The sequence below is a fragment of the Lactuca saligna genome, chromosome 1 (genome assembly GCF_052625555.1).
Source record: "Lactuca saligna cultivar CGN05327 chromosome 1, ASM5262555v1, whole genome shotgun sequence".
NCBI lineage: Eukaryota > Viridiplantae > Streptophyta > Magnoliopsida > Asterales > Asteraceae > Lactuca > Lactuca saligna.
The window spans coordinates 163,739,816-163,767,747 of record NC_136417.1 but is presented as its reverse complement, the minus strand read 5'-3'; positions in this window follow the sequence as shown (position 1 = coordinate 163,767,747).

Here is a 27,932-nt window from a genome sequence, read left to right as displayed (position 1 = left end):
CACTCGTGTCCAAGATTCTCCCCTAGTCAATGAGTTCGGGGCCTCAACTAGTCGAGTCCTTTTATAAAAATGTAAGAACTCATATTCAAAATATGTACCGGGAACCAAGCATTACCAATCTACCCCTATTATTTTAGACTTCGTCCTCGAAGTCTGCTACAGCATCTGGAAAAAGCTCAGGGTAGTGCTCCCTCATCTCTTCCTACGGCTCCCAAGTCCATTCTGAGCCGTTGAGGTGCTGCCATTTCACCTTCAACAACTCGACCCTGTTGTTCCTCAGATCCTTCAACGTCTTGTCGAGGATTGTCACACCCCAAAACCAAGAATGGCGGAAATGTTCTGAGGCGGAGGACGTCATGTAAAGTATCACAACACAGTAAATGTAAATAAGAAAACAACATCATCCATTGCATTAAAAATATAATTTTAATACAAGCGTGTTCTATACAGTTTTAGACACCAAAAATATAATGTGAATCAAAATAATATGATGAGTCTTGAATGCGCTCCATCTTCTCAAAAGTTGGCATTGGTACCTGTCTACTGATGACCTGAGAATACAAGTTATTTTGAAAGAGTTTGTCAGCATTAAGCTGGTGAATTCATAAGTATTTTAGTGTTGATGTTTGTTATCAAAACGTTTGATCCTGTCGTAAGTATAAGTTGTAAATTGTATGTAAATGTTTGTAAAAGTTTGAATCTCTCAGAAAAACCTATATTTTCTATTAAAGTAGCCTTCTACCAAGGCTTAACTATTTTGTATGCTTGTTTGTTGTAAAAGTGTGTAATTTCCCAAGTGTAACTATCATTTAGCAAAATATAGTTTGTACATTAAAGTTTAAGTGAGGTTATCACTAAAATGTAATGGATAAATCATTGTAGTACTGTAGTTATGTTTTATAGGAACTACTGCTATACTAACTACCTTAAACAGGATTTATATTAAGGTATAATGTGATAATTGCACCATACTATCGACTGATAACAACGACATAAAGAACGGTCGTAATAACGGAATGACGTTTGGCACCCGCAGACCTGCAGGTCCGGCTGTAGCTAGCAACAAGGTGTAGGATAGTCAATCCAATACAGATCTATACACAAACTCAATGCTCTCCCTCCAAGATAATTTTGGCTACAACTCGGGCCATGACATTTAAGGCATGCTCCGATACAGTGGATCACAATTGTTAACGTGTTCATGTATATGTAATGTTTCTCGTTCTAGTATAGTTGTATATGTCCTGTTTCTAGTATAGTTGTATATGTTCTATTTCTAGTATAGTTGTATATGTACTATTTCTAGTATAGTCGTATATGTTCTGCTTCTAGTATAGTTGTATATGTTCTGTGTTACCCCGATGGTAACTAGCTATTGATGTATTGATAAGTATGAATATGGAAGTACTTTTATGTTTATATATGTATATATGATATATAACTAATATTGAAACGACCCTCAGATAGTCACCCAAAATTCCACCAGACCACATCCAAATCGAGGAAAAGGAAATAGGACAGGTGGCTTTCCTAAGCCCTTTAAACAATATTTATACATCTATACATATATGGGCATGCAATTTATAAGTAGTAAAACAAAGTTTAGATAAAAGCATTTGATAAGTAAAAGAGTTTGTAAAACATTTTGAAATAAAACAGTTTGATAAACAGTTTGAACAGTGATAAAATCATTGGTTTCCTAGTTATTAATCACACGTGATCAATGCAATCACATGTGATTGAAGCAATAACTATAAGTATTTAACTTGTATCCCTCCCCCATAAAGTATTTAAACATTTAAAATCATTTCAAAGGTTGATTTAAGGGGGTATGAACTCACTTGGAAGTTCGAAGATAGCGAGATGGAAAACCGGGCAGAGTTTCGTCTCAGGAAACGGATTTTTCTCGGGATTCTCGGGAATCTCGGGAGTAAAATCGACCCTCGGGACTTGAGCAAAAAGACCAGAGCTTCGGGTTTGAACGGGCACGGAAATCGAGGCAAGATCGTGAGAGAAAGAGAGAAAATGAGCAAAATTTTCGGAACCCCTCGCATCCCTTTTATAGGGGTGCTGAAAGGCCCACATACGCGGGGCGTACTCCCGTACGCGGTGCGTATGGGACGTCACTGCTGACCGCATCCTCGGTTACAGCGCGTTTCGGATGGGACGGGGGGTAGGCTCGCATAGGGGCGATGTGGACGATCTGAGGCCGTGGCCTCGAGTACGCGGGGTGTACGAGGGTACGCGGCGCGTACCTCGGCCCTAGGCTGACTCCTCTTCGGATATTACCAACATATTTGATATAAATTTAATTATAATTTATTAAATAAACTTCAAAAAATCATATCTTCTTCATACGAACTCCGTTTTCGACGTTCTTTATATCTCCGCGAAGGTGAGACTACGATCTACAACTTTCGTTTAGATTCCGTTGGCAAATTCCGAAATTATTTTTATTAATTATTTATTAAAATGACATGATTAAGGAATTTCTTTAAAAATTCATAACTTCTTTATCCGACGTCGGTTTTTGCCAGACTTTTTACCGCTGAAATACCATTGACGAGACCTTCGATTCTCGTTTAGGTCATTCCGGCCAAAAGTCGCTCGATCTCTGATTCGAGTTTTTAGCTGTCTGTTGCTAAGCTGAACTTGGAAAAATCATAACTTCAATATACGAAGTCGGATTTGGGCGTTCTTTTTACGTACGATCATGGTTTGATGACATTTAAACATAGAAGAAATTTAAATAGGAACATTTTGGACTTTTTAATATCGAAGTTAATTTTATTAACTCAAAAGTGGTTACAATACTTGACTTTTAGGTCACTACAAAGAGTTGAAATATTGGGTTGTCACAAGGATAGTGACTAGTCTCTCGATGTAGTTCAGGCTGTCATCCACCTAAATATCCTCTAGAGGCACCACTACATAGTCGTCTACCAGGCACTTCCGTAGCTCGGAGACATGAAAGGTACTATGAATCTGGCTAAGCTCGGCTGGCAAATCCAGCCTATATGTCACCTTGCCTACTTGGGCTACAACCTTAAAGGGACTGATGTACCTGGGGCCCAACTTGCCCCGCTTCCTAAACCGGATGACACATTTCCAAGGTGACACCTTCAGGAGGACCATATCCCCGACTACGAACTCTAGGTCTGAATGATGCCTGTTAGCATAACTATTCTGCTGACTCTAAGCAGTCTAAAGCTTGCTCCAAACCTGTTGGATCCTCTTTGTCGTCTTGAGTACCACTTCAGTACTCCGCATGACCCTCTGCACAACCTCACCCCAACATATTAGGGTTATGCACTTCCTCCTGTATAACATCTTGAAGGGAGGACGGTCAATACTCGTGTGGTAGCTATCATTGTATGAAAACTCTGATAAGGGAAGGTAGGTATCCTAGCTACCATTGAATTCTAAAATGCATGCCCGCAACATATCCTCCAAAGTATCGATGGTTCTCTGGCTCTGACCATCCGTTTGCGGGTGAAAAGCGATGTTAAAGTGTAGATGAGCACCCAACTCGTCGTGAAAGATCTTCCAGAAACTGGAAGTGAACTGCACGTCTCTGTCATAAATCATGGAGACTGGCACTCTGTGTCGTGCTACTACTGCTCGAATGTAGATGTTGGCTAGCTTCTCGGCCGAAATGCTCTCCTAGATTTGAATAAAATTGGTGCTCTTGGTCAATCGATCCACGATGACCCAAATTGAATCCATTCCCCGTGTGGTCCTTATAAGCTTCGTGATGAAATCCACAGTAATATCTTTCCTTTTGCACATAGGGATATCCAATGATTGTGTCTTCCCATGAGGCCTCTAGTGCTTGGCCTTGAACTTCCTGCAGGTCATGCATCTCACGATGTACCAGGCTACATCCGGCGTCATGCAGGGCCACCAATAATCAGGGCGATGATCTTTGTACATCTTCGTCGCCATAAGATGGATAGAAAACATGGATTTTTGGGCCTTATCCATCAAAATCTTCCGTTCTACGGCCCAGTACGGAACTCAGACCCTCCCATGTAGGGTCATCAAACTGCGACTGTCGTAGTCAAACGAGGCCACTTGGCCTATTATCTGCTTGCACTTTTGTGGCTCCTCCTTCATACTGTCACACCCCGCTAAAGCGGAAACGCAAGGTATGACAGCGATAACGGTTTCATTGCAAAAGATAAAGATACATCACCATAGCAGTATTTAAAAGTTTACAACCCATAGCTTCAAAAGAACAAAATACAAGTTTTTCAAAATAACATTGTTCAAAATATAGCTTCATAATAGCTTCAACACGATGCAGCATGCTCTATGATGATGAATCTTTACATCCACTTACTAATTATTTCCTGAAAAAGCATGTAAAACGAGCGTCAACTATGAAAATAGTTGGTGAGTATCACAAGTTTATAAAATCGAGCGTACAATAAGGCTTTTCGTAAATACAAGTACATTGCTTCAATGATAAACAAGTTGATTGCTATTAATGAATACAAGTTTATTGCTATAACGAGAAACGAGTTTGTATGTGTATGAGCAAACAATGAGTCTCAACCAAACCTATGACTGAAGCCCTATCGAGATCTATGCTTATCGTTCCATAGATGAATATGGTATCATGCACTCCAGCGATTCGGGCGAGTGAGGAGTTGTCAATTCCTAATAGCGCTATCCATAACGACCATTGGCTCAAAGAGTTAATGGTTAGAGATAAGGGAAGGGCCTTTGTACGATAAGTTCTCATGTTCCGTGTTGCATAGACATACATAAAGAAACATAGCAATACAATAGCAATCATGTTTGATACAATTCAATTTAAGTACAACATGCAAACAATAGTTTTTCTGGACATGCTTTTCCACCCCAAAACATAAAAAACGAAAATAGGGGAGTGCGTGAATACTCACAATATGCTAAATATAGCAACCAAGTTTATACGAGTTAGATAAATACAACAGATATAAATAGTTTAGGACATGCTTTTCCACCCCAAAACATTTAAAAACATAAAATAGGGGATTGGTGAATACTCACGATGTTTTGTGTAGACACAAGCGGTACTTCGGGATGCACCAACGTCTTACTACCGGGATCCTACGACACCAAACACACGCACTAGTGAGTTTCCATGTCGATATCTAATGCTAATATACTAAACTCTACATATAGGGAAATGCCAATTTATGTTTTAGTATTGGATTTATATCATTTTGTTACACTTTTTCTGATGTATTGAAATTTTACAAGTCGTGCGATTAATTACAACCTTGGAAGGTTAATTTTCCAAATTTTAAGTCTCAATAACAACATAAATTCACGAAAAATAGTATTCGAGGGATAAAAATTCTCAAACTTTTTATTTAACTGTTAATACACAATACTAAGCTGGGAAAATTATAAAAATGGATTTCCAAGCTGTTTAATTATATTTTATAATTTTTGAGCATTTATTTCAATAAAAATTGAAATAAATAGTAAACAGTTTCCAAAATTACCCAAACTTTTTATTTAATTGTTATTATACATAAATAGGCTGGGAAAAATATAAAATATATTTTTCAGTGGTTATTTGTATTTTTCCTTGTTTTATTCCTTTAAATAGTCATTAATTAAAGAAATATTATTAAACAGTTAAAATAAATTACCATAAATTTTTGTAACATCATTTACAGTATAAATATCTTGGGAAAAATATCAAAAGTGGTTTTCATAATGTATAAACTGGTTTTGGGTATTTATGTATATTTAAGTGAATTTTAGTACAATTAACTTTAGAAAATAAGGGAAAAATAGTTTACAGTGGAGAAAAATATTCAAAATTTTTATGTAACCTCCTACTATATAATATGATATCCTGGCAAATTTTCATGAATTTTGGATAATCAGAACTATTTTTCCCATTTTTAAGCCATTATAATTACCAAAAATTGGGAAAAATAGCTAGACATGATGAAAAATCTTGAAATTATTTTCTTGAGTCACCCATCACAAGTAAGGTATGCGAAAATTGTTAGATACAATTTTCACATCCTAAAAAGTGGTTTTGTAATTTATCATGTCCTAAATAAAAGAAAATTAGAAATCATATGAAACAGTAACAAAAATTGCTGAAATTTGGTGAGGGGTCATTATTCCCCATAAGTATCATCCATGAATTTATTTAGGATTTATTGACCTCTGGAAGTATTTTATATGATTTATGCCCTTGGTTTTAGCAATAATTCTAATAAATCAAATAAATAACAAAAGCTCTTGAAATTTTCCAGATTATCTCATGCATGCAAGGGCTTTCAAAAGTAAAAATGTTAAGAATGTATTCAGAAGAGAAATGAGGGTAATGATTCCAAACAATTTAAGAAAAGTTGCATGCAATAATGCATGAAGTGTAGATGTGGCTGAGGTTCATGAATTTTTGTAGCCCATTCAGTGAGGTTTTAAGCCACGAAATTTCAACCATAACTCACTAGATATGTTAAGTTTCTAAGGTATTTTTCCTAAGATTTATGGTTGGGTTTAAGACCATTGTTTAAGCAAGATAAAAATAGTGATCACAGAAAAAGAGCTGTATGCGCAACCTTTTTGTAAAATCTGCCAAAAATCGGATATTTAATATTTTACAGTAAGACCAGTTGGGTTTGAAAGTTAACTCGTGGAACTAACCAATACAAAAAGAATATCATGATTTGGTTAAAAAATGACTGAGTTATGACTGTTCAAAGTCGAACAAAATAATCTGGCAGATTGCATGTTTGCTTGTGTGCATTTTTAGGGTATTTCAATAAGAACATCATGCATGTCCTTGGTAAGGCCCGATTTCTAACACATGCATGGAATGAATGAGCATCCAAGATGTACTAGAAATGGTTTAATGCTTTCGTTCATGCATGAACACACAAGAAATGGAGAAGAACATGAAATATTATGTTTTGATGTCACATGATCATATGTGCATCTTTTTCACTCCTTGCATGGGTTTGATCCCGGATTTTCACCATTTCAAACACATGCATTGTGTTATGGTGAGAATCTACAAACCACAAGGGGAGAATAAAGATTTCTAGCCATGGAAAGGCATAGAATCCTAAAAGAAGAGAAAACTAAGAAGGAAAAGAAGTAGAATCATCAAACTATGGAAGAAGATGATGTTGTTTACCTTGGTTATGATCTTGAGAGAAGTAAGAACACTTCAAGGTCTTCAAAGTCTTGAAATTTGGCAGAGAAATGAGAGAAATTTCGTGAGTTTAGAGAGAGAGAGGAAGAGGGTGAAGTGTGTGAAGAGAGTGAAGTGAGAAGAGTGAAGAGAGAAGAGGTGGAGTGTGGGTTTGAGTTTAATCATGAGTTTTGGGAAGAGAGTGCATGGGGAGAGGGGAGATGGCCAGATTTTTGAGGCATTAAAGCCTCCTCTCTCCTAAATTCAAATTTTTATAAAAAATCCCTCCTTAATTTTTATAAAAATCTAATTTTTATAAAAATCTAATTTTTATAAAAGTGATTCTTTAAGCAATTTTTGATTTATTTAAAAATCTTGTTTTTAACTAATAAATTATGATTAATACTTGTAATTTATATTTCTATTTCATTGGTATAATCCATAATTTGATTAATAAAATTTGATATTAGAAAGTTTATAGCCAAATTTTATAAAGTTTTTAAGCTTTAAGATTTATAAATTTGGATTTTTGGCTGTTTAGAGTTTTTGGAACATTGATTGATATTCAACAACATGTTGAAGTATAATTAGAGTGTTTTAATTTATTTTTAGAGTTTTATACCCTATTTCAATTATAACAAAGTTTGAAGCTTATTCTAATTATAGTATTGGCATTTCCTATTGTAGCTAAGCAACTTACTAGAATTGTAAGTATCAAGTATATTAGTCCTAGACCTTAGTTGGATCCTAGTTTATGCAAGATTTTTGACCTAATTTATACTACTAGGTCATGGCATGTTGTGCATGAATGGTTATTATAAATATGCATGAGTCCAAGAATGACCTGAATTGACAGTTGTCACAGTATCCCCCACTTAAAAAGAATTTCGTCCCGAAATTCATTCTATATCATCGCTTGTCATCGCATGGGAATAGTTGCGGATACTTTTCCTTTATGTAATCCTCGCGCTCCCAGGTGTACTCCGGCCCGCGTTTTGAGTTCCATCGAACTTTCACAATCGGGATCTTACTCCGCTTAAGTTGTTTTACCTCCCTGTCAAGGATTTCTATCGGTTCCTCAACGAAGCTCAGCTTATCATTGATCTTAATTTCCTCCAGGGGTACTATCAATGTTTCGTCGGCTAGACATTTCTTAAGGTTGGAGACGTGGAATGTGTCGTGAATGGCGCTTAACTCTTGGGGCAATTGGAGTTTATACGCTACTGGACCAATCCTTTCAGGGATTTCAAAGGGTCCAACATATCTCGGGCTTAGTTTTCCTTTCTTACCAAAACGCACAAGCCCTTTCCAAGGCGACACTTTTAAAAGTACCTTGTCTCCTACTTGGAATTCTAATGGTTTTCGACGATTATCCGCATAACTTTTCTGACGATCTCTAGCAGCTTTAAGCTTATCTTTGATGATAGTAATCTTGTCAGATGTTTCCTGGATAAGTTCGACTCTAGTCAACTGTCTGTCTCTGATTTCTGTCCAGCATAAGGGCGAACGACACTTGCGTCCATACAATGCTTCATATGGAGCACATTGGATACTCGTGTGGTAACTGTTATTGTAGGAAAACTCAATTAGGGGCAAATGAGTATCCCAATTTCCTTTGAACTCAATGACACACGCTCGTAGCATGTCTTCCAATGTTTGTATTGTTCTCTCTGTTTGCCCATCTGTCTGAGGGTGGTAAGCTGTGCTCAAATCTATCTTGGTTCCTAGTGCCCTCTGTAACATCCACCAAAATCGAGATGTAAAACGACTATCTCTATCAGAAATGATAGATAGGGGTACACCATGCAGAGAAACAATTTTTTCGATGTAGATTTGGGCCAATTTTTCCATCTTGAAATCTTCTCGAATAGGGAGAAAGTGAGCGGATTTCGTCAGTCGATCCACTATGACCCAAATTGAGTCGTGACCTCTAGCAGTTCTAGGGAGTTTGGTAACGAAATCCATAGATATTTGCTCCCATTTCCATTGGGGAATTTCAGGTTGTTAACCCTTGGAATCCAGACCCTGTCTTTAAAATAACGAACTCCATCAGGTTTGGTTTCAAATCTTTCTTCCAAACCATGTAAAGTTTCTCCTGGAAGATTTTCCTTGCATAACGCTTTCTCCTGGGCATTAATGATTTGAGATTTCAAGCTTGTCTGAATTACCATTCCCAAAGCTCTCACACGGGAAGGTTTCACTCTTACTTTCCTACTAAGAGCGTCGGCTACTACGTTAGCCTTTCCTGGGTGGTATCGTATCTCACAATCATAATCACTAAACAACTCTACCCATCTTCTCTGCCGCATGTTTAACATTTTCTGATCCAGGATATGCTGAAGGCTTTTGTGATCGGTATAAATGGTGCATTTGGTTCCGTACAAATAATGCCTCCATATCTTAAGGGCGAAAACTATTGCTCCTAGTTCTAGATCATGGGTGGTATAATTCTTCTCGTGCGGTTTGAGTTGTCTGGAAGCATATGCAATGACCCTATCTTTTTGCATTAGCACACATCCTAATCCTTGATGAGACGCATCACAATACACCACAAAGTTCTCTGATCCTTCTGGTAAAGCCAGAATTGGTGCATTGCACAGCTTGTTTTTCAGGATTTGAAACGCCTCTTCGTGTTTCTCTTCCCAGAGAAATTTTCTATCCTTTTGGGTCAAAGATGTTAATGGTTGAGCAATCCTAGAGAAATTCTCAATGAAGCGTCTGTAGTACCCAGCTAATCCTAGGAATTGTCGTATTTCTGTCGGGGTTTTGGGGGCCTCCCATTTCTTGATTGCCTCTATCTTAGCTGGATCTACATGGATTCCTCTTTCACCGATCACATGACCAAGAAAATGTACTTCCCGAATCCAAAATTCACACTTAGTGAACTTGGCATACAATTTTTGTTCCTTCAACAGCTCCAACACTAGCTTTAGATGTCTATTGTGATCTTCTTTGGTCCGCGAGTAAACAAGTATGTCATCGATAAAGACAATTATAAACCTGTCTAGGTATGGTCTACAGACCCTATTCATCAAATCCATGAATACAGCGGGTGCGTTCGTTAGTCCAAAAGGCATGACTAAGAATTCATAATGTCCATAACGGGTTCTAAACGCTGTCTTGTGAATGTCCTCTTCGTGAATTCTTAGCTGATGATACCCTGACCGAAGGTCGATTTTTGAGAAGTAGGAAGCGCCCTGCAACTGATCGAACAAGTCATCTATTCTAGGGAGGGGATATCGATTCTTGATTGTCAACTTGTTCAATTCTCTGTAATCAATGCACATTCGGAACGAACCATCTTTCTTTTTGACGAATAACACTGGGGCTCCCCAAGGTGAAGAACTTGGTCGAATAAACCCTTTGTCTAGAAGTTCTTGAAGTTGTCCGGATAGTTCTTGCATCTCGGATGGTGCAAGGCGATATGGTGCTTTTGCTACCGGTGCCGCTCCGGGAACTAAGTCTATCCGAAATTCGACCTGTCTATAAGGGGGTAGACCGGGCAATTCCTCCGGAAATACTTCGGGATAGTTTTGAACCACTGGAATCTCCTTGAGTTGCTTAGCTTCAGGTTCTCTTTCTAGCACATGGGCCATGAATGCAATACAATTCCTCTTCAGGTACTTGTGAACCTTCACGCTTGATACTATGTTTAAACTTCTTCCTGGCTTCTCACCGTGTATGATAAGGGTTTCTCCATTAGGGAGAGGCACTCTGATGACTTTCTCATAACAACCAATGTCCGCTCTATTTTTGGATAACCAATCCATCCCTACTATCACATCAAAACTACCTAGCTCTATAGGAATTAGGTCAATGCTAAAGAGTTTATCAGCTAAATTCAGAGTACAACCAGGAATTATATCACTAGCCCTAATTTCATACCCATCAGCAAGTTCAATAGCATATGCAATCCTCATCTTTACCGATTTCAAGCCAATTAACGGTCTAAATGCTAAAGAAACAAAACTCCTATCTGCTCCCGCATCGAATATTACTGATGCAAAATGGTTGTTCAGGAGGAACGTACCTGTTATCACTTCAGGGTTCTGACGAGCTTCTTCTGCACCAATCACAAAGGCTACACCTCTTGGCTGTCCAACTTGATTTCCTTGAAAGTTTTGCCTGGCTTGGCCTTGTCCATGGTTACCAGGTCCATTGTTCAGTTTAGGACATGCTCTACGGAGATGATCAATACTCCCGCACTCGTAACATGTCCTTTTTCCCTCCTTATTCACCTTACAATACTTCGAGTAATGGCCTGTTTGCTTACAGTTTTGGCACACCGGGCAAGCTCCCTTGTGATGGAAGTTACACTTATTGCACTTCGGAAGCGGCCCTGAGTACTGCTTTTGCTCCTGCACTTCTTGTCCTTGAGTTTTCACTGGTTCTTGCTCCTGGGCTCTTAACATAAATTTTCTTGAGACTTTCTACTTCCTCCCTGACTTGCCTCCATACTTCTTCTCTCCCTGATCTGCTGGCTTCCTCTTGCTACTAGAGCTTTCCTTTGTCAATGCTCCCATCCTTATCACATCACAATCAGGAACAGCCCACCAAACACATAATATGCTGTCATCGCATGACCTGCCTCTCGTCTAGCAGCACTAGCAGTGTCAGCAGTCTCCATCGAATGCTGATACAGGATTTCCATTCCTGCTAAAACTTCATCCAAAACTTCTCGATGCTCAGCTATCGCAGCGAGACTGTGACGTAGGCCTGCTGCTATCGACTGCAATCTCCGGGACTCCTCCGGGGTCATACCTGGCTGTCGGACAGGTATCCCTATGACTTGCTGAGGTGAGGATGCTCTTGGTCCTGCATCGCTGGGTCCTACCCCGCTAGGTCCTGCCGTGCCATGTCCTGCTGTGCTGGCGGGTATCCTTCCTGGAATGGGGACACTCTTCCTCACTGTCCTCCGAATGCGAAGTCCATAGAGCGGTGGCTGTGGCAACACCGATGTCGGTGATGCCTCGCGTCGTTGACTCGGGGCGATGTCATTTCTGATCTCCACTGAGTTCCCAGTATCTTCCGTGTCCTCTGATGGGTCTTCTTCTACTGAGGCGGGGGGGGGGGGGGATTACGTCGAGGGATAACAGTGACGTAGCCGGATTCATCGGCTGAGGCGGTAGCGCGGGAAGATGACGATGTTGACATAGTGGACTGTGACATAGTTTCAATGAGATATGAAATAAATGACAATGCATGCCTATAATATGCAATGCTTACACACACCAAAATTAACCTTTTGAAATTTTTAAATAAGGTTTTCTCAAATATTTTTGTTGAACATATTCCCATTATAATTAGCTCAAGCTTTGTATAAATCTTTTCTTAATTAAACATAGGTGATCAGGCTATGTTTAATCAAGGTCCAATAATACAACTCCCAACCTAATTATACTTGTAATATGTTTGATGTAAAAGGAATTTCTTTGTAAGTTTTAGTTATAGGTTGTGTTTTCTTAAAGAAAAACCGATGTTCTCTATAACTTTAGCTCTGATACCACTTCTGTCACACCCCGCTAAAGCGGAAACGCAAGGTATGACAGCGATAACGGTTTCATTGCAAAAGATAAAGATACATCACCATAGCAGTATTTAAAAGTTTACAACCCATAGCTTCAAAAGAACAAAATACAAGTTTTTCAAAATAACATTGTTCAAAATATAGCTTCATAATAGCTTCAACACGATGCAGCATGCTCTATGATGATGAATCTTTACATCCACTTACTAATTATTTCCTGAAAAAGCATGTAAAACGAGCGTCAACTATGAAAATAGTTGGTGAGTATCACAAGTTTATAAAATCGAGCGTACAATAAGGCTTTTCGTAAATACAAGTACATTGCTTCAATGATAAACAAGTTGATTGCTATTAATGAATACAAGTTTATTGCTATAACGAGAAACGAGTTTGTATGTGTATGAGCAAACAATGAGTCTCAACCAAACCTATGACTGAAGCCCTATCGAGATCTATGCTTATCGTTCCATAGATGAATATGGTATCATGCACTCCAGCGATTCGGGCGAGTGAGGAGTTGTCAATTCCTAATAGCGCTATCCATAACGACCATTGGCTCAAAGAGTTAATGGTTAGAGATAAGGGAAGGGCCTTTGTACGATAAGTTCTCATGTTCCGTGTTGCATAGACATACATAAAGAAACATAGCAATACAATAGCAATCATGTTTGATACAATTCAATTTAAGTACAACATGCAAACAATAGTTTTTCTGGACATGCTTTTCCACCCCAAAACATAAAAAACGAAAATAGGGGAGTGCGTGAATACTCACAATATGCTAAATATAGCAACCAAGTTTATACGAGTTAGATAAATACAACAGATATAAATAGTTTAGGACATGCTTTTCCACCCCAAAACATTTAAAAACATAAAATAGGGGATTGGTGAATACTCACGATGTTTTGTGTAGACACAAGCGGTACTTCGGGATGCACCAACGTCTTACTACCGGGATCCTACGACACCAAACACACGCACTAGTGAGTTTCCATGTCGATATCTAATGCTAATATACTAAACTCTACATATAGGGAAATGCCAATTTATGTTTTAGTATTGGATTTATATCATTTTGTTACACTTTTTCTGATGTATTGAAATTTTACAAGTCGTGCGATTAATTACAACCTTGGAAGGTTAATTTTCCAAATTTTAAGTCTCAATAACAACATAAATTCACGAAAAATAGTATTCGAGGGATAAAAATTCTCAAACTTTTTATTTAACTGTTAATACACAATACTAAGCTGGGAAAATTATAAAAATGGATTTCCAAGCTGTTTAATTATATTTTATAATTTTTGAGCATTTATTTCAATAAAAATTGAAATAAATAGTAAACAGTTTCCAAAATTACCCAAACTTTTTATTTAATTGTTATTATACATAAATAGGCTGGGAAAAATATAAAATATATTTTTCAGTGGTTATTTGTATTTTTCCTTGTTTTATTCCTTTAAATAGTCATTAATTAAAGAAATATTATTAAACAGTTAAAATAAATTACCATAAATTTTTGTAACATCATTTACAGTATAAATATCTTGGGAAAAATATCAAAAGTGGTTTTCATAATGTATAAACTGGTTTTGGGTATTTATGTATATTTAAGTGAATTTTAGTGCAATTAACTTTAGAAAATAAGGGAAAAATAGTTTACAGTGGAGAAAAATATTCAAAATTTTTATGTAACCTCCTACTATATAATATGATATCCTGGCAAATTTTCATGAATTTTGGATAATCAGAACTATTTTTCCCATTTTTAAGCCATTATAATTACCAAAAATTGGGAAAAATAGCTAGACATGATGAAAAATCTTGAAATTATTTTCTTGAGTCACCCATCACAAGTAAGGTATGCGAAAATTGTTAGATACAATTTTCACATCCTAAAAAGTGGTTTTGTAATTTATCATGTCCTAAATAAAAGAAAATTAGAAATCATATGAAACAGTAACAAAAATTGCTGAAATTTGGTGAGGGGTCATTATTCCCCATAAGTATCATCCATGAATTTATTTAGGATTTATTGACCTCTGGAAGTATTTTATATGATTTATGCCCTTGGTTTTAGCAATAATTCTAATAAATCAAATAAATAACAAAAGCTCTTGAAATTTTCCAGATTATCTCATGCATGCAAGGGCTTTCAAAAGTAAAAATGTTAAGAATGTATTCAGAAGAGAAATGAGGGTAATGATTCCAAACAATTTAAGAAAAGTTGCATGCAATAATGCATGAAGTGTAGATGTGGCTGAGGTTCATGAATTTTTGTAGCCCATTCAGTGAGGTTTTAAGCCACGAAATTTCAACCATAACTCACTAGATATGTTAAGTTTCTAAGGTATTTTTCCTAAGATTTATGGTTGGGTTTAAGATCATTGTTTAAGCAAGATAAAAATAGTGATCACAGAAAAAGAGCTGTATGCGCAACCTTTTTGTAAAATCTGCCAAAAATCGGATATTTAATATTTTACAGTAAGACCAGTTGGGTTTGAAAGTTAACTCGTGGAACTAACCAATACAAAAAGAATATCATGATTTGGTTAAAAAATGACTGAGTTATGACTGTTCAAAGTCGAACAAAATAATCTGGCAGATTGCATGTTTGCTTGTGTGCATTTTTAGGGTATTTCAATAAGAACATCATGCATGTCCTTGGTAAGGCCCGATTTCTAACACATGCATGGAATGAATGAGCATCCAAGATGTACTAGAAATGGTTTAATGCTTTCGTTCATGCATGAACACACAAGAAATGGAGAAGAACATGAAATATTATGTTTTGATGTCACATGATCATATGTGCATCTTTTTCACTCCTTGCATGGGTTTGATCCCGGATTTTCACCATTTCAAACACATGCATTGTGTTATGGTGAGAATCTACAAACCACAAGGGGAGAATAAAGATTTCTAGCCATGGAAAGGCATAGAATCCTAAAAGAAGAGAAAACTAAGAAGGAAAAGAAGTAGAATCATCAAACTATGGAAGAAGATGATGTTGTTTACCTTGGTTATGATCTTGAGAGAAGTAAGAACACTTCAAGGTCTTCAAAGTCTTGAAATTTGGCAGAGAAATGAGAGAAATTTCGTGAGTTTAGAGAGAGAGAGGAAGAGGGTGAAGTGTGTGAAGAGAGTGAAGTGAGAAGAGTGAAGAGAGAAGAGGTGGAGTGTGGGTTTGAGTTTAATCATGAGTTTTGGGAAGAGAGTGCATGGGGAGAGGGGAGATGGCCAGATTTTTGAGGCATTAAAGCCTCCTCTCTCCTAAATTCAAATTTTTATAAAAAATCCCTCCTTAATTTTTATAAAAATCTAATTTTTATAAAAATCTAATTTTTATAAAAGTGATTCTTTAAGCAATTTTTGATTTATTTAAAAATCTTGTTTTTAACTAATAAATTATGATTAATACTTGTAATTTATATTTCTATTTCATTGGTATAATCCATAATTTGATTAATAAAATTTGATATTAGAAAGTTTATAGCCAAATTTTATAAAGTTTTTAAGCTTTAAGATTTATAAATTTGGATTTTTGGCTGTTTAGAGTTTTTGGAACATTGATTGATATTCAACAACATGTTGAAGTATAATTAGAGTGTTTTAATTTATTTTTAGAGTTTTATACCCTATTTCAATTATAACAAAGTTTGAAGCTTATTCTAATTATAGTATTGGCATTTCCTATTGTAGCTAAGCAACTTACTAGAATTGTAAGTATCAAGTATATTAGTCCTAGACCTTAGTTGGATCCTAGTTTATGCAAGATTTTTGACCTAATTTATACTACTAGGTCATGGCATGTTGTGCATGAATGGTTATTATAAATATGCATGAGTCCAAGAATGACCTGAATTGACAGTTGTCACACATACCCTTAACATGTGCCTCTCGGATCATCTCCAATGTTGTCTTTGTTGCAGGGTCAGGTACCTACATAAGTCTTTTGGATATCTATTCTACAGACCGAGTGACGATGTTGTTTTTGTTGCGAGGAGAGGGGTTTTTCAAGAGAAAGAGAGAACTAATATCCCAAGAGGACAGTGGGAGGAAAATTGACCTTGAAGAGCTTCAAGAGTTTAGTGATGAAGCAGCCTGAAATACTACAACTTAACCTGAGGAGGAAACTCCTGTTGAACCCGTTGATGAGTCCACCTATGTTATATAGTTTCCATATTACTACATATGGTGATACATTTATCAGTGATAGCAAACTGGTAAATTTGGATGAACCTAACAACTACAAGAAAGCCATGGTAGGCCCCGAGTCTGCTAAATGGAGATAGGCAATGGACATCAAGATTCACTCCACGTATGACAATCAAGTTTGGAACTTGGTTGACAATGTACCAGGTCGTAAGATAGTCGGGTGCAAATGGATCTTCAAGAAGAATACCGACATGGAAAGGAAAGTACAAACATTGTAGGCGTGATTGGTTGTGAAGGGTTTGAATCAAACTCATGGACTTGGCTATGATAATACCTTCTCTCTAATAGATAAGATTAGATCTATAAGGGTTATGCTTCCCATACTTGCATTTCATGATTATGAAATACAGAAGATGGCTGTTAAAACTGCTTTCCTTAATGGGAAGTTTGTTAAACATATTTATATGAATCACCCAGAGGGTTTTGTCAATGCAAATGTCACACCCTGCTAAAGTGGAAACGCAAGATATGACAGCGATAACGGTTTCATTGCAAAAGATAAAGATACATCCCCATAGCAGTATTTAAAAGTTTACAACCCATAGCTTAAAAAGAAACAAAGTACAAGTTTTTCCAAGACAACATTGTTCAAAATATAACTTCATAATAGCTTCAACACGATGCAGCATGCTCTATGATGATGAATCTTTACATCCATTTACTAATTATTTCCTGAAAAAGCATGTAAAACGAGCGTCAACTATGAAAATAGTTGGTGAGTTCACAAGTTTATAAAATCGAGCTTGAAATAAGGCTTTTCGTAAATACAAGTACATTGATTTAATGATAAACCAAGTTGATTGCTATTAATGAATACAAGTTTATCGCTATAACGAGAAACGAGTTTGTATGTGTATGAGCAAACAATGAGTCTCAACCAAACCTATGCCTGAAGCCCTATCGAGATCTATGATTATCGTTCCATAGATGAATATGCTATCATGCACTCCAACAATAGGGTGAGTGAGGAGTTGTCAATTCCTAATAGCACTATCCATAATGACCATTGGCTCAAAGAGTTAATGGTTAGAGATAAGGGAAGGGCCTTAGTACGATAAGTTCTCATGTTCCGTGTCGCATAGACATACATAAAGAAACATAGCAATAAAATAGCAATCATGTTTGATACAATTCAATTTAAATACAACATGCAAATAATAGTTTTTCTGGACATGCTTTTCCACCCCAAAACATAAAAACTGAAAATAGGGGAGTGCGTGAATACTTACTATGTTTCGTGTAGGTACAAGTAGTGCCTCGGGATGCACCAACGTCTTGCTACCGGGATCCTACGACATCAAACACACACTAGTGAGTTTCCATGTCAAAATCTAATGCTAATATACTAAACTCTACATATAGTGAAATGTCAATTTATGTTTTAGTATTGGATTTTATATTAATTGGTTACACTTTTTCAAAATTTTAAGTCTTTATAACAACATAAATTCACGAAAAAATGGCATTCAAAGGATAAAACTTCTCAAACTTTTTATTTAACTGTTATTACACAATACTAAGCTGGGAAAATATAAAAATGGATTTCCAAGCTGTTTAATTATATTTTATGATTTTTTAGCATTTATTCCAATAAAAATTGAAATAAATAGAAAACAGTTTCCAAAATTACCCAACATTTTTATTTAACTGTTATTATACATAACTAGGCTAGGAAAAATATAGAAGATATTTTTCAGTGGGTATTTCTATTTTTCCTTGCTTTGTTCCTTTAAATAATCATTAATTGAAGAATAAATATTAAACAGTTAAAATAAATTACCAAATTTTTTTTATAATATCATTTACAGTGTAATTAATTTGGGAAAAATACCAAAAGTGGTTTTCATATTGTATAATCTGGTTTTGGGTATTTATGTGTATTTAGGTGTATTTAAGTGTATTTAACTTTAGAAAATAGGAGAAAAATAGTTTATAGTAGAGAAAAATCATCAAAATTTGTATGTAACCTCCTACTATACAACATGATGTTCTGGTAAATTTTCATGAATTTTGGATGATCAGAACTATCTTTCCTATTTTTACGCCATTATAATTACCAAAAATTGGGAAAAATAGTAAGGCATGATGAAAATTTTTTAAATTATTTTTCTGAGTCACCCAGCATAGGTAAGGGCTGCGAAAATTGTTAGATACAATTTTCACGCTCTCTAAAGTGGTTTTGTGATTTATTATACCCAAACAAAAAGAAAAACGAAAATCATACCAAACAGCAACAAAAATCGAAGAAATTTAATGAGGGGTCATTACTCACCATCTGGGTAATCCATGAATTTATTACGGATTTATAGACCTCTGGAAGTATTTTATGTGATTTATGCCCTTGTTTCCTTGCAATAACTTTAATAAATCAAAGAAATGATAAAAGCTCTTGGTATTTTACAGATTATCACATGCATGTGAGGGATTTCAAAAGGAAAAATGTTCAAAGTTTATTCAGAAGGGAAAATAGGTGTATTGAACCCAAACAAGTTAAGGAATGTTGCACATTATAGTGCATGAGATGTAAATGTGGCTGAAGTTCATGAATTTGAGTAGCACATTCTGTGGGGTTTTAAGCCACGAAATTTCATCCATCATTCACTAGATATGTTAAGTTTCTAAATTATTTTTCCCCAGATTTATGGTTGGGTTTAAGGCCACTGATCACGCAAGGCAAAAATGGTGATCACAGAAAAAGAGCTGTTCGGACAACCATTTTGTAAAAATTGCTAAAAATCAGATATTTAATATTTTACAGTGAGACCAGTTGGGTTTGAAATTTAACTTGTGGAAATATCCAATACAAACAGAAAATCAGGATTTGGTTAAGTAATGACCAAGTTATGGCCGTTGAAAGCTGAACAAAGTAGTCTGGCAGATTGCATGTATTCCCTGTTTGCTTTGAGTGCATTCTTAGGGCATTTTGACAAGAACAACATGCACGCTTCTGTTAAGGTCAGATTTCTAGCACATGCATGGAGTGAATGAGCATCCAAGATGTACTAGAAATAGTTTAAATGCTTTTGGTCATGCAAGAACACAAAAGAAACAGAGAAGAAGATGTAATACTCGGTTTTGAAGTCATACGAACACATGTGCATCTTTTTCACTCCTTGCATGGGTTTGATCCCGGATTTTCACCATCTCAAACACATGCATCGTGTTATGGTGAGAATCTACAAACCGCAAGGGAAAAAGTAAGGATTTCTAGCCATAGAAGGGCATAGAATTCGAAGAGTAGAGAAGAACCATGAAGAAGAGGAAGTAAAATCATGAAACTATGAGGGAGGATTGTGTTGTTTACCTTGGTTTTGATCTTGAGAGAAGCAAGGACACTTCAAGGCCTTCTCAATTTCGAAATTATGGCAGAGAATGGAGGATTTTCGTGAGTTAGAGAGAGAGGAAGAGAGCTTGAGTGTTAGATAGGTGGAGTGTGAGAGAAAGTGAGAGAGAAGTGGAAGAGTGAGGGTTTGAGTTTAATGATTGAATTTTTGAGAAGATGAAAGCATGGGGGAGAGGGGCTGCCAGATATTTTAGGTTATTAAAGTTCCCTCTCTCTCCTAATTCAAATTAAATAATTTCCCTCTTCAATTTTTATAAAACCATAATTTTTTATAAAAATGATGCTTTATGTAAATCTCTATTTATTTAAAAATCTTGTTTTTATCTAATAAATTATGATTAATGTATGATAATTTGAATTTCTATTTCATTGATATAATCCATAATTTGATTAATAAAAATTTGATATTAGGAAGTTTATAGCCAAATTTTATAAAGTTTTTAAGCTTTAAGATTTATAAATTTGGATTTTTGGCTCTTTAGGGTTTTTGGAATATTGTTTGATATTCACCATCATATTGAAATATAATTAGAATATTTTAATTTATTTTTAGGGTTTTACAACCTTTTTCAATTGTAACAAAGTTTAAAGTTTCATTCTAATTATAGCATTCGCATTTCCTATTGTAGTTAAGCAACTTACTAGAATCGTAAGTGTCAAGTATATTAGTCCTAGATCTTAGTTGGATACTAGTTTATGCAAGATTTTGACCTAATCTTTACTACTAGGCCATGACATGTTGTGCATGAATGGTTTTTATAAAGATACATGAGTCCGAGAATGACGTGAATTGATAGTTGTCACAGGAAAGTACCCTAAAAGAGTGTGTAACCTTGAGAAATCCATTTATGGATTGAAACAAGCATCTCACAGATGGAATATTTGTTTCGATGAGAAAGTAAAAGAATTTGGATTTTCAAAAAGCGAGGATGAGTCTTGTGTATATGTCAAAGCTAGTGGGAGTATAGTTAGCTTTTGGTGTTGTATGTGGATGACATAGTTCTCATAGGAAACGACATTGCAACCTTGCAGGAGGTTAAGTCCTGGATTGGGAAGTGTTTCGATATGAAGGACCTCGGGGAAGCTGCTTATATTCTAGGGATAGGATATTGAGAAATAGAAGTAAAAGTCTAATAGGAATTAGTCAAAGTACATACTTGGATAAGGTGTTGAAACGGTTTAACATGGAGCATTCCAAGAAAGGTGACTTACCTATCCAAAGCAATACCAATCTGAGGAAGACTCAAAGTCCGATTCCAGAGGTTGCAAAAGCATAGATGAGTCAAGTACCATATGCTTCCGTAGTTGGCTTGATCATGTATGCTACAACTTGTACTCGCCCTGATGTGGCCTTGGCTTTGATCATGGTCATCAGATATCAAGGGAATCCACGTAAAGCTCACTGGACTACGATAAAGAACATTCTTAAGTACCTGTGGTGGACTAAGGACTGTATCCTTACCCTCGGTGGGAGTGTGGACTTAGAGTGATAGGGTATAGTGACGCTAGCTTTCAAACCGACATAGATAATTTACGCTCTCAGTCGGGCTGGGTATTTACCCTGAATGGAGGAGCAATAACTTGGAGAAGTTCCAAAGAGGATACTATAGTTGATTGAACGTGAAAATCAGAGTACATAGTAGCAAGCAAAGCATCACAGGAGGTGATATGGCTGAAGAACTTCATCAGAGACCCTGGAGTTGTACCAAATATAAAGGATCCTATGGGGATTTTCTGTGATAGCAAGAGTGCGATCACCGAAGCTAAAGAATCGAGGGAGCATGGCAGATCCAGACGCATTGATAGAAAATATCACTTCATATGACATCGGATAGAAGAAGGACTCCTCATAGGAAAGAGGGTATCGTCAGAGGAGAACCCGACAGATCCCCTTAAGAAGGGACTGAGTCGGGTTAAGAACTTGTAGCATGCAAGGAACATTAGGCTGAAGGACGATACTAGATTTAATGATTAGATAGCTGTTTAGAAACTGGTAATAGATAAAATGGAATTGACATTTGATGATTAAATAAAAGGAGTTTTATTTATGAGTGAAGTTATTATCTTGTGTCAATTGTTTAATATTGTTTAATTTTGTATGTTTTGACTTCCAGAATAATAAGATTCTTCAAACGATCCACATTTGATCATACTTTGGAAGTAGGTATTAAGGAAAGACTGTCATGACTTTGGCTTGTAGATCGTCTAAAGTGTTTAGACATAGCAAAATTTTGGTAAAACATTCATCAGTACTCCTGAAATAAGATTTGAGTATTGGATCAAACCCACGATCACATGAATAACTTCATGGAATTTATCACGAGTGATTGTGAGGCGATAATATCATATAGTATTCAAACCAAGATATACGAGTTGTTGACTATGAGTTGGTTGTACATTGATAGTGCAAAAACACATCAGTAACTTGATGTTATAAAACGCGCTATTGTGTATAATTTAACAAATAGTGAGTACAAGCATATAAGTCAAAGTTTATCTATTCCTTTTATCCTTGGAGGATTAAAAACGATATCTTGGGACCCTTGATGATTTTGTTTTGACTTATGTGTCGGCCCCGATCAAGACAAAATTGATGTGTTCAGTTAAGTTCTATGTTAAACAAATCGGAAACCGGGAAACAAATTGTTGGACAATAAGTATGACTATGTTCCATGTATTTGTCCGAATGATATATTAAAGAACAAAGCATTATATGATCCGTTATCTAAATGGTGTGTCAAAACTCAACAACAAATTTTAAGAGCTACGATTGCTAGTCGGTTTTTAAGTCATACTTTGTCACACCCCAAAACCAGGAACGGCGGAAACGTTCTGGGGTGGAGGACGTCATGTATAATATCAACAACAATGTAAAGTAGTAAATAAGCACCAACATCATCCATTGTATTAATAATATAATTATTTTACAAATGTGTTATGTTAAATTTTGATAAACACTAAAGCATAAATCAAAATGAAAGATAAGTCTTGAACAAGCTCCATCTTCCTTTCTCCTTGCATCGGTACCTGTCTATGATGACTTGAGGATACAAGTAATTTTGAAAGCGAGTATCAGCTTTGAAGCTGGTGAGATCATAAGTATTAATGTGTCTTAATTTGTAAAAGTTTTAATTTTTAAGACTTGACATTGTTTTGAAAGAAAGCTCGTATAAGTATGAAAATGTTTGTAGAACAACTGTAAATGTTTGAAAAACCCTAGAAATCCCTATGATTCCTATTAGTAACAAAAGGAGTCTTCTACCAAGACTTGACTGTTCTCAATGTAATCTTCTATCAAGACCTACTGTTCTGAATGTAGCATTCTACCAAGACCTAACTGTTCTGATTGTAGTCTTCTAGCAAGATCTAACTGTTCTGATTGTAGTCTTCTACCAAGACCTAACTGTGTTACTATTATTATCATTATAAGAAATTGTATCCTTTGGTACTAGGATACTTAAATATAATTCACCTCATTGGTTATGTGAATGAGTCACAAAATAAAGGTAATAATACAACTAACCTGAATATTACCCTTTGGTACTAGGGTAACTAACATTGTTAACTTTAAGACATCCGTAGACGTACTTTTACTTCTGCTGCTAACAGCTGGGTATAGGAATAGTCAGTCCCTTAAAGTATACCTGTAATGGTACCAACCGTTGACATCCGTGGATGTGCTTTTACCTCCGTAGCTAACAGAGATTCTAGGAATGGTCAATCCCGCATCGTATCCTTTGGTACTAGGATATTAAATTCATTCTATCTCGTCGATTATGTGATTGTATCACAAGGTAAAGGTAAGAATGAGGATTTCATAACAATATCTATACATATAAAATGTAATGATAACTCGTCATATATTATCTATGTAAATGTAATCATGTAAAGGTAATCATGTAAATATACTTATGTAAGTGTACTCATGTAAGTGTAATCGTGTAAATGTAAACATGTAAATGTACTCATGTAAATGTACTTATGTAAATGTACTCATGTAAATGTACTTATGTAACAGCCGGATTTTTCAGGTATCTTGTATATTTATGTTTTTGGTGATTTGAGAGGTGACTCGGCGAGTTGGAGCTCAGACTCGCCGAGTAGGGACGCGGATCTGGTCGCAGGATCGCGCCTGGACTTGGCGAGTCCAGGATATGGACTCGGCGAGTCAGCGCTGTGTAATGAAACCCTAATTTCTAAGGTTTGAGACGTATTTAAAGGGCCTTATGGCCGTCATTTGTGCTCACCAGTCCTTTGAGTGAAACCCTAATCAAGTGTGAGCATTTGGAGCAAAGTAGAAGGCCATCATTGATCTTGGAGGTCTCATTGTTGCAAGGAAGGAGAAGAACTAGCCAAGGGAAAGCAAGTGGAGCCACTTCTGAGAGTTTGGAGTCCAGAGCATCACTATTGTGGTAATAATTTCGAGTTATCTTCTTCCTTGTTGATGTTTATTTAGATTTAGGGTTTGTTGAACCTTTTTGTGGCAAGATCTAGTGCCCCCTTGGTCCCTTATGTGGTTTAAACCATAGATCTGGACCCTTAGAGGTCCAGAGTGTCCCTTTGCCCAAGCTTTTTGGGAATCAATGGAGGTTTTGGATTGGAATCCTTATGCCTTAGGTCAAAAATCCATTTATGAGCCATGGGGTGTGTTATGGCCACCAATATAGAAGCTTTACGTGATGAATCAGTCTACGGAGACCAGATCTATAGATTGTGGAAGCAGATCTGACCTTAGAAGCAAGTTGGAGTGGTTGCATGGCATGGACTCGCCGAGTCTGTTCATCAGACTCGGCGAGTAGTTTGAAGATTGCCTTGGGATTGCTCAGTGAGTGGTCCAATCGAGTCATGGGTAGACTCAGTGAGTTAGGGTGAGTTGGAGAGGGACGACAAGTGGACTGAGTCGAGCTGGGACTCGCCGAGTTGTTCTTGAGACTCGGTGAATTGAGTCGGGGTGGCCCCGCGATTCTTCCAGGTGAAACTCGTCGAGTGAGGGGGGAATACCCGACGTGTAGGAAGGGAAATTCAGAGGGTTGGTGAAAACGGCTAGACTCGCCGAGTCGCCATAGCGCACTCGCCGAGTCCGGTCAAAGTTGACCATTGACCATTGACCAAAGTTGACCTGTGTTGACTTCTTGTGGATAGTCAACCTTAGAGGATATAAAGTGTTAACTAGAGGCATATGTTGTTATAGGAGGATTAGAGCTCGGAGGATCGAGCACGAGGGATATCCAGGATTCGTGAGATACCGATATACGCGAGGTGAGTCTTCTCACTATACTTTACCTTGAGTAGGTAACCAGAGTTATGTTATAGAGTATTTGTATGTTATGTATGTTATGTGTTTTACTGCATTATTTCTATGTGATTTATGTGGTGCATGTGTATCAAAGTTAGAACCTGAGGGTTCACAGAGTTTGGGTGCACGGACCCACAGAGTTATAGCCTCGAGTGGCTATTATGTGTTATATGTGGTATTTTGGGGAACTCACTAAGCTTTGTGCTTACTGTGTTTGATGTTATTGTTTCAGGTACTAGTGACGACCGCGGGAAGGCGCCGGCTTGATCCGTACACACACACTCAGAGTTTTTACATTGTGATCTTGGGATTTTGTATTGACCTGAATTGGATAATTAATATAGTTGTTTTATGAATATTAATTGAATTATGTTTTATGAAAATTTGAAAATTTTGTTTTGAAATTTACGGTGTTACAACTTATGTAAATGTACTCATTTAAATGTAATCATGTAAATGTAATCATGTAAATGTACTAGCTATAACATGTGTTCTCTCTCTATCTAGCAAGTATTGACTCATGAATGAACTGACTCATTGTATGATATCGCGTTCTAGTAATAGTTCTAGTATCTTCCTAAACTACCCATATGGTAGTTTACTAGCAATCTAACTGCTAAGTACGGACATGGACGTATACCCTTGCAACCCAAGGGCATATGTTGAACTGGAAGTACCTTTTATGACTACATATGCACACATGATATATAACTAATATCTAAACGACTTTCGGACGATTACCCGATATCCCACCAGAGCACATCTCAAGGCGCGAAAAGGAAATAGGGTGGATAGCCTTCCTAAGTCTTTTAATCATTTCTTATATAACTATACATATAGAGGCATGCAATTTGTAATATAAAAGAATAAATAAGTTTTGTAAGACATTTTAAACATAAATATTATTTTAAGAAAAGATCAACTTGATGTCAATCTATAAAACAATTTGAAGGCATAAGTTTGATAAACCAGTTTAAGTATAAGGAAAAATTTGTTTGAAACACAGTTGTAAATCAGTTTGAAAGGTCATGTACGGAGTAAGATGTACAGTGTAATAAGGAGTTTAAAACATATAAAATGTTTATAAAAAAAAATCATTTGAAGGAAACTGTTTGGCAAAACGGCTAATGAGTAGCCAAATCATTTGAATGTTGTATATTAATCACATGTGATTGATGTAATAACTAGCGTAATTCTACTTATTAATCACATGTGATTGATATAAGAAGTAGCATGATTGTACTTGTATCCACCCCCCCCCCCCCCCATAAAACATTTAAAACATTTTAAAACATTAGTTAAGGGGTATGAACTCACCTGCAGTAAGTGACTGGAATTGAACGGGCTGTTATGGTACGGAAGGATCGGACAAGTGCTTGGTGTCAAGTGAAGACTTAGACACACACAATGATCCTAATTACATATGAAAACATATGTATATAAATAATTAGTGATTAAAACACTAATTATACAAGTAATAACATTTAAGCGCGAGGAAAACACTTTTGGTTAGGTGCTAGGAGGCTAATGGGTTGCAACAAAGGAGTGCAATGCCCCTAATGGAAGTTTAAGGTCAAAAGACCATATTCATTGGAGTTTACGGCCCAGGGGAGTAAACTTCTGGCCGTAAACTCTCAAGCAAGGCTCTAAATGGTGCTTAGAATTATCACAACTCTAGTGGGGAATTGTTTCAAGGCTATACAAGTGTTTGGGTACCAAATAAACTCCTTTGGGGAGTTTACGGCCCAAAGACCATCTCCCCTTGGAGTTTACGGCCGTAAACTCTCTTGGGAGGGTGATTATGGTGCTTTCAAGTCTCTATTTTAACTAGGAACTATCTAGGCTTTTGTACTTGACTTTATAAGAGTTTATGGCACCCTTTGGCACCATTTAATGGAGTTTACGGCCATAGAACCTTTTGGGCCGTAAACTCCCTCACTCTTGGGGTTCTAAGTGTTTTAACTAGTCCATAACTCATTTAGGTACATGCCCTAATTGTCTCTTGGCTTTACGAAGGATTTAGGGTGTCCTTTGACCCCTTTAAAGGTGTTTACGGCCCAAGAGTTTGTCTTGGCAGTAAACTCCTTTTCTTTGTGATTTTGTTATGTTTGCTAGGCTATAACACTTTAGGGTATAAGTCTAACATCAAGTCCAAGCCTTAGGTGCCTTAAAAACACCATTTGGGCAAGTTACAAGGGTGTTTACGGCCTAAGCTAATCTTGGGCCGTGAACTCCTAAACTTGGGTGTTTCTTCGCTGATTTCTTGCACCTAAAGCACTCCTATACATGTCCAAGGTAATTACTAAGCACAGGGGACAATCTAGGCTCGGTTTCGGGAGTTTACCGCCCAAGAACACCTTGGGGAGTAAACTCCTAAATCGGATGATTTAGC